The sequence below is a fragment of the Arachis hypogaea genome, chromosome 20 (genome assembly GCF_003086295.3).
Source record: "Arachis hypogaea cultivar Tifrunner chromosome 20, arahy.Tifrunner.gnm2.J5K5, whole genome shotgun sequence".
In the NCBI taxonomy this organism is placed as follows: Eukaryota; Viridiplantae; Streptophyta; class Magnoliopsida; order Fabales; family Fabaceae; genus Arachis; species Arachis hypogaea.
In genome coordinates this window covers 103277329-103282261 of record NC_092055.1, presented here as the reverse complement: position 1 = coordinate 103282261, position 4933 = coordinate 103277329, and the positions used below count along the sequence as shown (strand labels likewise).

At 34.9% G+C, this 4933-nt stretch overlaps 1 non-coding gene across 1 annotated transcript; it reads right to left on the bottom strand.

The window, feature by feature from the left end:
- Positions 1 to 2567: 2567 nt before the first annotated feature.
- Positions 2568 to 2675, bottom strand: LOC112787054 (small nucleolar RNA R71). The gene has a single exon (XR_003194491.1). It is a non-coding gene; the product is annotated as a small nucleolar RNA R71 (small nucleolar RNA).
- Between the last annotated feature and the right edge of the window lie 2258 nt (positions 2676 to 4933).

The window sequence follows — 4933 nt, the reverse complement described above, 5'->3', positions numbered from 1 at the left end:
GGTTTATTACTTGGAAGACCTAGTGCACTTGCTGGTTAGTTGTGCGAAGTTGTGACAAAGAACTAAGATTATGAACATGCGTATTAAGTTTTCAGCGCCGTTACCAAGGAATGAACGATCACGATTTTGCATACCAAGTTTTTGGCGCCGTTGCCGGGGATTGTTTGAGTTTGGACAACTGACCGTTCATCTTGTTGCTCAGATTAGGTAATTTAATTTTAATTTTAAGTTTTTGTTTTTATTCTTTTTATTTTCGAAAAATTTTCAAAAATTTTTAAAAATAAATTATTCTATGGCTTCAGAATTTTTAAGAATGAATTCTAGAGTTTCATGATGATTTGTTGAAGTCTGGCTGGCTGTGAAGCCATGTCTAATTCTTTTGGACCGAGGTTTCAACTTATCATCACAAAGAGTCCTTGGACTCCCATTGTATCAGCTGTTGTATGCCTGATTTGTATGCTAAAGCTTTGCTGACCATTGGCCATGTCTAGTGTTTTGGACCGGAGCTTTCACTGAAAGCTTGGCTGGCTAGTAAGCCATGTCTAATTCCTGGACCGGAGCTTTAGACTAACATTGCATGATTCCTGGAATTCTCATTAGAAATTTTGAAATCCTTATTTTTCTTTTTCAAAATAATTTTTGAAAAATCCAAAAAAAATTTAATAAAATAAAAAAAACCAAAAATAATTATTTGTTTCTTGTTGAAATCTTGTGTCAAATTGTAAGTTTGGTGTCGATTGCGTATTTTTCAAACTTTCTTGCATTTTTTGAAAATTCATGCATTGAGTTTCTTTCTTGTTCTTCATGATCTTCAAGTTGTTCTTGATGAATTTCTTTGTTTGATCTTTAAATTTTTCTTGTTGGTGTCTTTTCTTGTTTTTCATATGCATTTTCAAATTATTAGTGTCTAGAGAATAAAAATTTTTAAGTTTGGTGTCTTGCATGTTTTTCTTTTCTTAAAAATTTTCAAAAATAAGTCTTGATGTTCATCTTGACATTCAAAGTGTTCTTGGTGTTCATCTTGACATTCATAGTGTTCTTGCATGCATCATTTGTTTTGATCCAAAATTTTCATGCATTGAGTCTTTTTGATGTTTTTCTCTCTCATCATTAAAATTCAAAAATAAAAAAAATATCTTTCCCCTTTTTTCTCATAAATTTTCGAAAATTTGATTTAATTTAGTCAAAAAGTTTTAAAAATCTAGTTGTTTCTTATGAGTCAAATCAAATTTTCAATTTAAAAATTCTATCTTTTTCAAATCTTTTTCAAAAATCAAATCTTTTTCAATTTTTCCTTCATATTTTCGAAAACTTTATGATTGATTTTCGAAATCTTTTTCCTATTTTATTCTATAATTTTAAAATCTTTACTAACAATTAATGTGATTGATTTAAAAATTTTAAGTTTGTTACTTGCCTATTACGAAAGGCTCAATCTTTAAAATTTAAAATCATATCTTTTAAGTTTCTTGTTAGTCAAGTAATCAACTTTAATTTTCAAATTCAAATCTTTTTAAATTTCTTTTTCAAATCTTTTTCAAAATAAGTTTCAGTCACATCTTTTTCAAAATCTTTTCTAACCTTTTATCTTTTCAAATTGATTTTCAAATCTTTTTCAAATTAATCCTATCTTTTTGTTTGATTCTTATCTTTTTCAAAACCACCCAACCACTTTTCTCTCTCTAATTTTCGAAAATCACCTTCCTCTCTTTCAAAATTCCTTTTTGATTAACTATTTGTTTTAAATTCTAATTTGATTTAATTTTATTTTTCTTTTTAAAATTTCATATTTTAATTTTAATTTTAAATTAAAAACAGAAATATTTTTATTGTATTTAATTTTCAAAATTCTTTCCATCTCTCTCTTTATATTTATTTTATTTATTTACTAACACTTCTCTTCTCAAAAATTTGAACCCCTTCCTCCTCTGTGTTCGAATTTCTCTTCCTCTATTCTTTTTCTTTTTTACTCACATAAAGGAATCTCTATACTGTAATATAGAGGATTCCATATTTTCTGTTCTCTTCTTTTTCATATGAGCAGGAACAAGGATAAGAACATTCTTGTTGAAGCTGATCCTGAACCTGAAAGGACTCTGAAGAGGAAGCTAAGGGAAGCTAAAGTACAACTCTCTGGAGAAAATCTGACAGAAATTTTCGAAAAAGAAGGAGACATGGCCGAAAATAATAACAATGCAAGGAAGATGCTTGGTGACTTTACTGCACCAAATTCCAATTTACATGGAAGAAGCATCTCAATCCCTACCATTGGAGCAAACAACTTTGAGCTTAAGCCTCAATTAATTTCTCTGATGCAACAGAATTACAAGTTTCATGGACTTCCATCAGAAGATCCTTTTCAGTTCTTAACTGAATTCTTGCAAATCTGTGATACTGTTAAGACCAATGGGGTTGATTCCGAGGTCTACAGGCTTATGCTTTTCCCGTTTGCTGTAAGAGACAAAGCTAGAATATGGTTGGACTCTCAACCTAACGATAGCCTGAACTCTTGGGATAAGCTGGTCACGACTTTCTTAGCCAAGTTCTTTCCTCCTCAAAAGCTTAGCAAGCTTAGAGTGGATGTTCAAACCTTCAAACAGAAAGAAGGTGAATCCCTCTATGAAGCTTGGGAGAGATACAAGCAACTGACCAAAAAGTGTCCTTCTGACATGCTTTCAGAATGGACCATCCTGGATATATTCTATGATGGTCTGTCTGAATTATCTAAGATGTCATTAGACCATTCTGCAGGTGGATCCATTCACCTAAAGAAAACGCCTGCAGAAGCTCAAGAACTCATTGACATGGTTGCAAATAACCAGTTCATGTACACTTCTGAAAGGAATCCTGTGAGTAATGGGACGCCTCAGAGGAAGAGAGTTCTTGAAATTGATGCTCTGAATGCCATATTGACTCAGAACAAAATATTGACTCAGCAAGTCAATAAGATTTTTCAGAGTCTGAATGGATTGCAAGCTGCATCCAACAGTACTAAAGAGGCATCTTCTGAAGAAGAAGCTTATGATCCTGAGAATCCTGCAATAGCAGAGGTGAATTACATGGGTGAACCCTATGGAAACACCTATAATCCCTCATGGAGAAATCATCCAAATTTCTCATGGAAGGATCAACAAAAGCCTCAACAAGGCTTTAATAATGGTGGAAGAAATAGGTTTAGCAATACCAAGCCTTTTCCATCATCTACTCAGCAACAGACAGAGAATTCTGAGCAGAATCCATCTAGCTTAGCAAATATAGTCTCTGATCTATCTAAGGCCACTCTAAGTTTCATGAATGAAACAAGGTCCTCCATTAGAAATTTGGAGGCACAAGTGGACCAGCTGAGTAAAAGAGTCACTGAAACTCCTCCTAGTACTCTCCCAAGCAATATAGAAGAGAATCTAAAAAGAGAGTGCAAGGCCATTACCTTACTTGGTGTGGCCAAACCCAGAGAGGAGGAGGAGGACGTGAATCCTAGTGAGGAAGACCTCCTGGAACGCTTAGTGCCCAATAAGGAGTTTCCCTTTGAGGAACCAAAGGAATCTGAGGCTCATCTAGAGACTATAAAGATTCCATTGAACCTCCTTTTGCCCTTCATGAGCTCTGATGATTGTTCTTCCTCTGAAGAGGATGAAGACATTACTGAAGAGCAAGTTGCTAAGTACCTTGGTGCAATCATGAAGTTGAATGCCAAATTATTTGGTAATGAGACTTGGGAAGATGAACCTCCCTTGCTCACCAATGAACTAAATGCATTGGATAGGCAGAAATTACCTCAAAAGAAATAGGATCCTGGTAAATTCCTAATTCCCTGTAACATATGCACCATGACCTTTGAGAAGGCTCTGTGTGACCTGGGGTCAGGCATTAACCTCATGCCACTCTCTGTAATGAAGAAACTGGGAATCTTTGAGGTACAAGCTGCAAGAATCTCATTAGACATGGCAGACAACTCAAGAAAACAGGCTTATGGACTAGTAGAGGATGTGCTAGTAAAGGTTGAAGGCCTTTACATCCCTGCTGATTTCATAATCCTAAACACTGGGAAGGATGAGGATGACTCCATTAATAAACCCCGATTTTGCGGTTTATCTTGTGCTTATTTTGGGGGATTTTATCACCTTTTCTCACATTTATTCAATGAAATAGCATGGTTTTGCAATTCTCCCTTGATTTGTGCTTAAATGTGAAAACATGCTTTTTAGGCCCTAAAATTGGTGATTTTAATTCGCTTTAATTCCATTCGATACCTTGATGTGTTTTTTGAGTAATTTCAGGTTCATAAGGCAAGTATTGGATGGAAGAAGTGAGAAGAAAAGCATGCAAAGTGGGAGAACTCATGAAGAAATGAAGGAACCGTAAAGCTGTCAAGTCTGACCTCTTCACACTCAAACAACCATAACTTGAGCTACAGAGGTCCAAATGAGGCGGTTCTAGTTGCGTTGGAAAGATAACATCTGGGGCTTCGAAATGATATAAAATTTGCTATATGTTGCCTGATGCATAGGGGCGCGCACGTGCACTTTGCGCGCGCACGCCGATGCTGTCCGTGGCCCACTTTAATGAAATCGCCCCCAGCGATTTTGCAGCTCGTTTTGGACCCAATCCAACCCATTTCTGATGCTATTGAACTCAAGGATTGAAGGGGGAATGGAGGAAGTAGTCATAGTTTAGTTTTCATCATGTTCTAGGTTAGAATTCTGGAGAGAGAGGCTCTCTCCTCTCTCTAGATTTAGGATAGAAATTAGGGTAAAGTTAGGTTAATCACTCTCAAATTTCTCTTTCAATTCTTGTTTTGATTTTAATTCTCATTATATTTTAGTGTTCTATTGTCTTTGCTCTTCTAGTTTTACTTGTTAATTTCTTGTTTTGCTCTCTTTTATGTTTATGAACATTGTTGGATCTTAATTTTCTTTAATGCAATTTTATGTTT